Below are 11,440 nucleotides of genomic sequence, written 5' to 3' on the forward strand. Positions count from 1 at the left end.
TCAAGCTCCCGAGAGATCATATATCCTCCTCAACTTGTATGACCGGTCGCAATTCGATAAGGACGCTTATGAAGATTCACCTTTATATTTGACTAACACAATAATAATATTGCCAACTTAGCATGAAAAACCAATTCAAGAAAAGCAATAGGATTGATAACGGAGGATTCATTCACACCCTTGGAGTAGGGGAGGATGCATTCAATAACGTATTATGTTCTAATAATCTGTAGGTGTAATATGTTCAACAAAGGGCATTTGGTCTAGTGGTATGATTCTCGCTTAGGGTGCGAGAGGTCCCGAGTTCAATTCTCGGAATGCCCCAAATTTTGCATCTTTTTTGTTTCCTCTCTGACTCTCTCTCTCTCTCTCTCTCTCCGATTTTTTTTTTTTGAACTTCTTTCTCTCCGATTTGAAACGTGCCATAGAGACCTTTCTCAACGTCCATAATTTTTTTTGAGAACCATCTACCTAGCCTCTGTTTCATACTGAGACTATGCACCATCGTAGAAGCATCTAAGCTTATTTTATTGTGAGATTATAAACCATCAAACTCCCTGCGCTCGTGTGCCCCGCGCTGGATGCTTCTGACTTCTGTCCGTCGACATGTGCCGCGGCGGACCACATCATCACCGAGCATGACGACACGCAACGCTCGTGTCCGCTAGCGAGCGATTCGGCGCGTTGCCGATCCGATACGATGCGTTGCTGGTCCACTGGCCTGCAGCCATGTGCTAGCGTGCACCGCATCCTCATCCCCATCTCGACACCGTGACACGCCAGGGCGCTATTATTAGCACCCCCGAACTCCTACGCGGCGGCGCAATCACATCGACTCCTCGCGCCGTCCCCCGTCCCATAGTCCCTTCCCGTCCTCGCCTCGTCGCCGGCAACGGCGGGTCCCGGCATCGGAGCGGCCGCGCCTCGCCTGTCGCTGCTGCTGCTGCTCGTCGTCGTCTTCGCGGGCTCCTCCCTCCACAGCCGCACCGTGAGTTCTTCTTCTTCTTCTTCTTGCACGTGCGTCCACATCTCGCAGTGTCACTCTATCTATCAACCAACGACTGCTCTGCTCTGCCCTGTGAGTGTGTGACCCATGGCGCCGTTTTGTGCTGCGCAGGAGGCGGCCGTGCGGACGTGCACGTACACGGTGAAGGTGAAGACGAGCTGCGCGTCGCCGGCGCGGACGTCGGACGCGGTCAGCGTGGCGTTCGGGGATGCGTACCGCAACGAGGCGTACGGCGCGCGCCTCCCGAGCGCGCCGGGCGGGAGGGCCTTCGAGCGGTGCGGCACCGACACCTTCCGCGTCTCCGGGGTGTGCGGCTACGGCGTCGGCTACCTCTACCTCCGCCGCGCCGGCCGCGACGGCTGGGCGCCCGAGTGGGTCCAGGTCACCGAGCCGGGCCCCGGCGCCGGAGAGAAGCCCGCCACCTTCTACTTCGGGGCGCCGCTGCCGGACGGCGTCTGGTACGGCCACAACCGCTGCCCCAAGGCCAAGGCCAAGGCGGCGGCGGCGGCTCGGACAAACACCACCTCTGCTGCTGCTTCGCCTCTGGGCTAGCGCGACCTGATTGATTCGGCTCTACTCACCGGGCGCAGCCCCTCTCCGTATGTAATTCGGCATTCGTCGAGAATAAGCAGACTGTGCGCCCAGATTCAGAATAAGTAATTAGAGAATCAGATTCCGAAATATGATGAGGCCCTGAGGGCACCTTCTTCACACCCCGGAGGATTTGTTTCCTGTTTACATTTACCACACATCTCTATTTTTTTTAGAGAAAAGGCCATAGCCCAACTTTATAAATAAAGCCACACGACAGCGTCACAGACCCAAACATGAACCATGAACGAAACCAGCAGGCGAAACATTGCGAATTCACCGAAAAGAAAGTTTGGGACCAGCAAACGAAAGTAAGGGGTACAGGCAACCTGCTATACACGGCGCGCGGGCCGGAAGGGAGAAGACAGAACCAAACTACGATAACAGCGATACCCTGATTAGACGACAGGGTCCAACCCAGAGATGTGGGAAGCCCAAGCCCGAATTTTGGCGATGAGCAAGTCCAGGGCATCCAGATCTTCATCCTTAGTCAATGATCTCCACTGCTGCAATAGTATACATGATTTGAAAAGAGTGTCAGCAGGCTTAGATGGGAAGATATGTTCAATAGTAAATTTGTTCCTAATAGTCCATAGAGCCCAGCATAAGGCACCCAGGCCGACCCAGAACACCCTCTTGGTAACTCCAACCAAAACTTTGGCTAGGTTTCTAAGCTCAGAGAATGAGGAAGGGTTCCAAGAAACCTGAAGCCAAAATCTGACACAACTCCAAACCAACTTGGCCAGCACGCAATGGAAAAAAATGTGTTCCGAGTTTTCCAAGGCACCGCACAGATGACAAAACTCCGAGCCTGGCCCATTGCGCTTGTGAATCTGGTCAGTCGCCGGGAGGCGGCCACGAAAAGCTTGCCAAAGGAAAATTTTAATCTTGGGAGGGACTTTGGATTTCCAGACACAAGAAAATCTGCTCGAAGGGGTATCACGGATAGGCCTAGAGTACCTAGAGTACAACGACTTAACCGAAAACCTGTCAGAGTCCGAATGAGGCCAAACCACAGTATCAGAAGACTCCGAGAGCACAGGGAAGAGGGCAGAGAGACTTTGCCAATCTTCCAACTCTTCAGGAGACAGGGAACGACGAAAAGCCAGATCCCAGTTATTTGCCGCCACCTCCGCGATGAAGATGTCAGGTTAGGACAATACGAAAACAGAACCGAAAAAGTAACAGCTAGAGGGGCATCCCCAGACCACCAGTCCAGCCAGAAGCGGACCGCAGTCCCGTTACCCACGATCAATTTTACATGTTCCAAGAAAATAGGCCTGACTTTGACAAGGGTCTTCCAGAATTGAGATCCGCAACAAGCGGTGACAAACAGCGGGCTAGAGTGTGGGAAGTATTTCGCCTTGAGAATCCAAAACCAAAGGGAATTGGCCCCGCTAGTCATAATTTTCCACCACCACTTAATAAGCAAACATTTGTTCATCACCTGTGTATTAATAATGCCTAACCCCCCAAGGTTTTTAGGCTTACACATACATTGCCACTTGACCAGCCTATATTTCCGTTTGTTGTCCACGGAATTCCAGTAAAAGGCTCCCCTATGTTTGTCAAAGCCAGCATGGACGCCAGCCGAAAGAAGATAGAAGCCCATAAGGAACATAGGGAGAGAAGATAAGCAGGAATTACTTAGAGCAACTTTGCCAGCGTTGGTGTTATATCTCCCCCTCCAAGGGAGCACCCTGTTTCCCACCTTAGCGACCGCCAGAGCAAAGTCCTTAGAGTGAAGCAAGACAGGAGAGATTGGAAGGCCTAAATACTTAAAGGGGAAGGAACCCAAGGAACAGTTAAGAAGCCTGGCCACCCGCAAGGCTTCCGCATCATCAACACCCATCACTAAGACCTCACTTTTAGAGAAATTAATCTTAAGGCCCGATACAGCTTCGAAACAAAGCAAGATGAATTTAAGGTTGGCAATACATGTATCGTCCAGTTCCACCAAGATAATAGTGTCATCGGCATATTGCAAATGGGATACCCCATCCGGGAGTAGATGGGAGACCACTGGAATGATGTGACCACATTGGACCACCCTAGTGAGCATGCACGAAAAGGCATTGGCCACAAAATTAAAAAGAACAGGGGAGGCAGGGTCCCCTTGACGGAGGCCTCTGCCATTGGCGAAGAAATTACTAATGAACCCATTCACAGAAACAGCAGTATGACCACCCGAGACCAACTGCATGATACGATGCACATAAGCTCCGTCGAAGCCTTTTGCAAGCAAGACCTGTTTGAGGAAGGACCAACTTACCGAGTCATAGGCTTTCTCAAAATCTAACTTAAGAATAATCGCTTTAGATCTCCGAGAGTGAAGGTCGTGCACAATCTTGTGCAAAGATAAGATACCATCTAGAATGAAACGACCTTTGATGAAAGCAGATTGGAAGGGGCTGATAACTCTACGCGCAACCGGTGACAGTCGATTCGCAAAGCCCTTAGCCGGAAATTTGGCAAAGTTATTAATCAAAGCAATAGGACGGAATTGAGAGATTAATTCAGCGCCCTTAACCTTGGGGATCAGGGAAATCACTGCGTAGTTCAGGCGGGAGATATCGATAGTACCAAGACAGAAACCCTGGATGACATTGCAGACCAGCTGTTTCAACTGAGGCCAGAATTTCCGAAAGAAAGGGATAGAAAAGCCGTCTGGCCCAGAGGCAGCATTAGGATTAGAAGAGATAACTACATCCCATATTTCCTGATCTGAAAGGGGAATCATCAAAGAGGCATTTTCCTCGGGCGAAATTTTAAGGCCTATGTTCCAAAGGGAAGGGGAAATGGAGAAGCCTGATTGAGGCTTAGCCCCCAGCAGCGAAGAAAAGAAGTCCACCACGTGAGCCATAATAGCAGACTGATTCGAAGAGCGCACACCATTAATAATCAGGCTATTGATACCACAGCGCCTTCTCCTACCGTTCGCGATCACAAAGAAATAAGCCGTAGGGGAGTCACCTTTTAGAGTCCAATTGAGAGTGCCCCGCTGGCGCCAATAAACCTCAGCCTGGTGGTGCAACTGCATTAATGCGGCCTCAAGGTTATATCGAACCGCCCATCCATCATCAGAAAGCCCAGCAGCATCGACCGCGAGATCAAGAGACGCGATCTGTGCCTCAAGGAAAAATTTGGTACGTCGATCCTCCGCCGCACGATTGCGAGACCAACCTCTAAGAAATTTACGAAGGTTGTAGGAGCACGAGTGCCAGTCATCCAGAGGCCCAAAGGAGCGGGCGTTGGAGGAGAGAAGGAGGGATATCTTCGAGGCCACCATCTCGATAAAACCATCTATAGACAGCCAAGAGGCGTCAAATTGAAATCTAGCTGGAGGTCTAAGACTGACAGAACCATCATCGAGGATTAAGGGGGTATGGTCAAAGCCAACTATGCATTTGGCGCCGAGGGAGGCCCTAGGAAACATGGAATCCCACCTAGGACAGATGAAGACTCTATCAAGCACAGATCTAATAGGGTTAGCCTGATGATTGGACCAGGTAAAACGAGCTCCGCCCCGGGGAAGCTCACGAATAGCATTGGCGCTGATAAAATCATTAAAGGCATTAGCTAGAAGCCAGGAGAAGATATCGTTGCTTTTATCAAAAGGACACCGAAGGAGATTAAAGTCACCCCCGATAACCATCGGGAGATTACAGGATTCGATCTTCACAGAAAGCTCATTAAGAAACAAAGGAGACAGAGAATGATCCGCAGGCCCATATACCACGATAAACTCACAGAGGGTATTCATGGCTTTATGACAAACTACAGAACTAGCCCAAAAGATCCCATGATCAAACGCAACAAAATCAAAAATATCTTTATTAGAGCCTATCAAGATCCCACCCGAGTGATCCGAGGCAGGTAACGAGTGCCAATTGAATCTGTCCATGCCCATGATAGCAGAAAGGTCACTAGGGGAAAAGGCTTCCTTAAAGGTTTCAACCAACCCCACGAAATCAATAGAGTTAGAGCGGACCAGATCTTTGAGTTGGTCGCGGCGCCCCCTAGCACCGAACCCTCTAATATTCCAAAATAAAGCCCTCATTTATAAGATAGATTTTTAATGCGGAGACTCGACCTGCTAGGAGCCGCGCAGGATTTAGCTCGTTTTTTCGTGCCCCTCCTGGATAAGTTGGGTTGGGGCTGGCCACTACCAGCTTCCGCACCCGCCTCCGCACCCTGAGTACTACTAGACGCAACAGCCTGCGAGGCAACGGCCTCTTTGGCTTTAGATATGGCCGCCTGAGCCATCTCGTTAGCCCTAATGATTGCAAGAAGAGAACTAGGAGATCCAACAGAAGTATCTACCACCACTCCCACGTCTGACATAATATTTAAAAGAAGATCATCCGAAAGAGAAGGTAAAACCAACCGAACCGGAGGAGAAACATAAGAGGGGACGGGGGGAGTACCTCGGGGGTGGGGAGATCCTTCGCTGTAGCCCGCTTCTTCGCCCGCTCCAAGATAGAGCCACCTGGATTCGCCACTCGCCCGCCTTTGCGAGCCATGGACGCAGGAGACCGAATTGCAGGAGATCGAGCAGCCGGAGAAGCCGGAGGAGGGCCCGAATGAGATATAGACCCCATATCCTTGTCGAGACAACGGCAAACCCCAGTCATGGATTGCTTCGAGCCTGACGAATTCCTGCTCTTAGCCAAGAATTTGCGCACTGAGGATTTCTTCTTCCGCAGGGACTGGGATCCCACCACGTCGCGGACAAGAGAGGCAGGAAGATCCTCAATTCCCGAGCGAGTGGGGGAGAGCGGCCGGATCGGAAGGTTGGAGCAGGCACCAGACACAGGGGTAGCTGACAGAGGAGGGTGCTTCAGCATATCATCACTAGCAGCAGAAACTATCGGAGCAGCAGTAGGGTTCGCCACATCTTCACGGGCCGTAGTACCAGAGGGAGCTTGGGAGTGAAACAGCTCACGTTCAGACTCAGCCAAACCATCCCACTCAGATTGGGTGAAACGGAGGTTAGATCCATTGCTCTGGTTAGTACCACCCATAGATCCATCCCCCTCCTTATCATGCTTGTCCGAAGGGTTAGAAGGGGGAGGAGGGGGAGGTGGAGCCTGAAAAGCAGCCGTCCCCTCCACCCGCACCCGAAGTATGATACCATTGGGGGAGGGGAAGATATCAATCGTGCCATGCACACGCTCTGGATCCACACACCAAACCTTCATCCTAGCAGGGCCAACCTTGTTCAGGGAATCCTCATCCACCTCCATGGGCTTCCCACTCAAAGCCCCAAAAGCCATGAGAAAGGCAGACGAACAAAGACCAGCAGGCAAGTCATCAATCAGAACCCAAATCTGGGAGAGAGGCCCAACTGCCGTACCATTGCAGGACGCCGATTTGACAGAGACCACCAGTTGGTTGAGGGGCAAAGTGAAACTCGTACACAAAGCAATCATCCGTAAGCACACCACCAAAAACTCATAATCAGAGATCTGCACCACTTGCCAATCCCACCCTGCCTCATCCCAAATGCAAAGCCCTTCAAGAAGAGTTTGGGGCGAGATCTTTTGGTCCTTCACCGTAACAATCACAGCATTGGAAAGAGCGGGTGCCATCTCTAGGATAGGCAGATCACTGTCGAAAGCGAAGAAGGCGCAACCGGGGAGGCCTGAGCCGAACTGAAGAGCCGAGGGAGGCTTCTGCCTATTCATGCAGTTGACCGTGAGGTGACCATCGGAGTGACAAATCAAGCAGAATGGTGGGTTGGTGCATCGAGATTGGAAATGGCCAGGCTTGTGGCAAGCGAAGCAAGTGAGTGCAGAGGGGTTGCTTTGAGAAGCAGAGGAGGGGCAGGGTTGCGGAAGCGACGAGGGAGGAGGAAGCAGCCCGTCACCCACCCCCGAAGAGGGAGGCGCCCCAGAGGGCGGGCCGGGCGGCCGACGCACCGGCCCTACGAAGGACCGGGGCGGCGGATGAAATCCAGCACCGACACCAGCCGGGCGAGGAGGAGGAAAACGCGTGGGAGCAGACGAGCCACGCCCCACGCCGGTGGCAGGCAGGGAGCCAGACGAAGAAGACACCCCACCACCAGAGGCCGCCGCCGCCTCCCACGGGTCCAGCGCGGGAGAGAGGGAGGGGCTAGATCCAGATCCCTGCGGACCAGACCCAGGCACGCGCTCCCGCTCCGAGTGCTGCAGCCACTCCGGACCCGCAGCCCAGGCCGCGCGGTCACGAGCCACCTGCTCGCGCACTGCCTGCTCCACCTCCAGCTTGGAGCGGAGCGAAGCCTCGAGCTCTAGGTCCACCGCAGAAGCAGGGGAGTCCTCACGGCGACGCTTGCTGCCCGAGACCGCCTCACAGGAAGAACCCCGCGACTTATCCATGGCGAGCACCACAGCGAAAGGAAGGAGAAGAGGAGGAGGAGGGCTAGATCTGACGAGGCGACGAATGGGGAGACGGTGATGGTGCAGATCGGAAGAGGAAGCCAGAAACCCTAGCAAAGGGGGAAACGAGCCGCGGGGTATCCAAATATAGCCCGATCGAGCCGTGCCCACCTGGGCCCGACGCATAAGATGTGCCGAAGAGGGTTGGGGAGCAGGGACCACCGTGGGGCCTAACTGGGCCGGAAGATACAAGTGGGGGGAAATCATCCACTGAAGAGAGAGGGGGTGGAAGAGTAGGCCCATTGGGCAGCGCTGAACCGAAAGGCCCAACAGGCCCAAGTGGGGGATCGGCCCGCGACCCACTGGCCACCGGGGCGAAATCGAGATCTAGGGCACACGACGCCAGCGCTACCAACCCCCGGCGTCGCCGCCGCCGCCGACGAGGCAACCGAGGAGAAAGCAAGAGAGAGAGATGGAGAGCCTCCGAGCTCCCCATCAAGAGCACCGCCCAGGATCCCAGGTCCAGGAGAGGCAACGGAAAACTTACCGGACTTGCGCCGATGGTGAGAAACCCGGGTCCAGCCATCAACAGGCGGAGCCGCAGCCACCAACCGACCCCGGCCACCAGGGGCAAACTTGTGGGAGCGGGGAGCGACGAGGGTGGCGCTACCCCTCCCAGGGCAGGCCGAAGGGCAACGGGGGGAGGAGGCAGCCGACCGCGATTCCTCCTCATCGGACGCAAGGGCCCAGAAACGGGATCCAAGCGCAGGCGGCGGAGAAGGCGGCGGAGAGAGCACCACCGGCGAGCAGGCAGGGGAGGGGAGGGAGTGAGCACCGGCAAGAGGGGAGGAGGAAGGCCGAACCACGACCGGGGAACGGGGGAGCGGGACTGGGCGACTAGGGCGAGAGGGGGAGGAGGAGGGGAGGGGATCCATCTGTGTCCCACCACACATCTCTATTAATCACTACTCCAATAGAAATCATAGTTATAACATGGTCTATAAACCAAATACATAAATTATGAAACTACAGTACTAGTACTTCTTATTATGAATCTAATGATACTAGTAAACTCTCAATGATCATCAAATAATTATTAATAAATAGTTGTCCAATAGTAACACAATTTTTCATCCGTACATGCCTTCATTACTGATTTATAAAGTTTTCCGGATGGAAGCAAAACTAAATGACGGACAAATAAAATAAGACGTTTATTTGTGTACGGACACCATAGTAGTCACTTATTTTCTACTCCCTCTGTCCCATAATGTAAGACTTTTTTGGCACTAGTGTAGTGCCAAAAAAAGGTCTTATATTATGGGACGGAGGAGTATTTCTTAGCCATATCATCCTGATTTACCTTCAGTCCCATCGTAGAAATTGACACATCACACATGGATGCAATAGTCTCAATGTGATGAAGAGCCAAATCAGTTGCCTCTTCCATCTCACACATGACCATGTTTCCTGTCATGTCACAAAAGAAGAAAACAATCCCTTTCTATGTAAGATTGAACAGAGTCAAGCCATATAAGAAAATGGACAGGCTGATTTTTTCATCATGAAATTTTGTGTTTTGAAATAGTTAGTAATGATGTAATGTTTAGTCCAGCAGCCAAATGGTTATACCCCAGAGTTGTTTACATGATTGCTTCACTCATGGTTCAATGCAATGATGGCATAAAAGATACCTTAGAAAAAGTTGGATACATAGTAATGCCTAATTAACAGATGGCCAAAGCAATTATCAAAAAACATGAAGAGCAGATTAACCATTGTTACATCCCAAATCTGTGAGAATATCTGTAAACAATTATCTGTAATGGGGTGTTTAGAGTGCACCGGCTTTGGTTGTAATGGGGTGTGGCTGAGAGTGGATGTTCGCATCCATTTCGAGGCTTCTTGTACATTGTCTTTGCTCTCTTCTATAAAAGTATGGTACGCCTTTGGCGTACTCTCGAAAAAAAATCTGTAAATTGTAGATGAAAAAGGCGCAACTATCAAAAGAAAACAAAGCTTCAACCTTGATGCAGTAAAAACTAAAAGGTAACTTATCCCTACAGTCTAATTACAGAACAACACATGAGTAGACGACTTGCTGTTTTCTGTAAAGGATGAATTTCATTGGCAGCATGTCTGAACTATCATAAGAAAATTAGTCAGACCTCCTAAAATTTGTTACTCAAGAAACTATTTGCAGGTCCCTGAAATTTTGCTATGCATTTTTGGAAGAGAAGAGCACCATTTCAAATTCACAACACGGTGTGCTAGTTTGTTTCTCGAGCCTAAACAAAAGCAAAACTTCCTCTGGACACTTGCTTAACGTAAGAGCGGAACAAACTTTCATAATTTCAAAATGAAGATTTCGAAGTCATACACATGGCAGATAAAATGTCGCATGTTATTGATGATGCCACTTCTGCTATGCATGGTACTTATGATGAAACTACTTCTGTGCTTGATACTACTTTGCCATCAGGTGAATTTCTTGATGAACAACTTGCTATGGTTAGAGAGAATGAAATTATTGAAGATGAAATTATTGAAGATAGTGATGATGAAGGTTCTCCCTCTAAGTATGAATTGCCTGTTTTTCCTGAGGGTTATGTTATGGATGAAGAAACTACTAGAGATTTTCTTACTTGCAATGATGGATCTGATCTTAAGAAGTTATTAGCTAAACTTAAAAAGAAATCTCTAAATGCTAGAATGAAATATGACCCTGTTTTTGCTACTTCACCTATCTTTATTACTGCTAAGGATTATGAATTCTCTGTCGATCCTGAGATAATTACTTTGGTTGAATCTGATCCTTTTTATGGTAATGAATCTGAAACTGTTGTGGCACACCTTACTAAATTGAATGATATAGCCATCATGTTCACTAATGATGAGAAGTCTCGCTATTATTATATCCTTAAGATATTTTCATTCTCATTAAGAGAGAATTCCTTATTTGCCCCTTTCTTAAAATTTGCTTCCCTATTTGGCCCAAAATAAATTTTTCTACCCTATTTGACACATAAAGTAAAATCTGTTCCTTATATGACACTTCCGTCCATTTTAGGCACTAACAGAGTTAAGTGTGAGGCAAAAAGACCATTTTGCCCCTTGTGCATTGTGTAACTATCTTGGGTGTGTAAAAAAAAAGCAATCAGCTCACCCTTGTTTCCGGGATGTTCAATGGATGGTCCACATGCATATGTATGATCCAATATTTTTTTCTTACGTAATCTGGTCTACCTCTATGTGAGAAAAATATAACTTTTTGTATGATATGTAGGTCCCACGTATTGCTAGAAATTTATGAAAAAATAATATCTTCAATATTGGACTCTATTTGTAGAGTTCATCATGTAGAATAGAGTGCTGCAAAAAAAATTGAAGTTCTATACTTTGATTTAGTAAGAGAAATACTTGCCAAAAAAGAGAAATACATGCATGCAAAACTAGTCAAGTTTGTAATGGGCGTGCATGCATG

At 49.8% G+C, this 11,440-nt stretch overlaps 1 non-coding gene and 1 pseudogene across 1 annotated transcript; both read left to right on the forward strand.

The window, feature by feature from the left end:
- Positions 1–252: 252 nt before the first annotated feature.
- TRNAP-AGG (transfer RNA proline (anticodon AGG)) lies at positions 253–324 on the forward strand. The gene has a single exon. It is a non-coding gene; the product is annotated as a tRNA-Pro (tRNA).
- A 451-nt stretch (positions 325–775) lies between these two features.
- LOC123077938 (embryo-specific protein ATS3A-like) lies at positions 776–1,717 on the forward strand (annotated as a pseudogene).
- The last annotated feature ends 9,723 nt before the right edge of the window (positions 1,718–11,440 follow it).

This window comes from Triticum aestivum, chromosome 1B (genome assembly GCF_018294505.1).
Source record: "Triticum aestivum cultivar Chinese Spring chromosome 1B, IWGSC CS RefSeq v2.1, whole genome shotgun sequence".
Lineage (NCBI taxonomy): Eukaryota > Viridiplantae > Streptophyta > Magnoliopsida > Poales > Poaceae > Triticum > Triticum aestivum.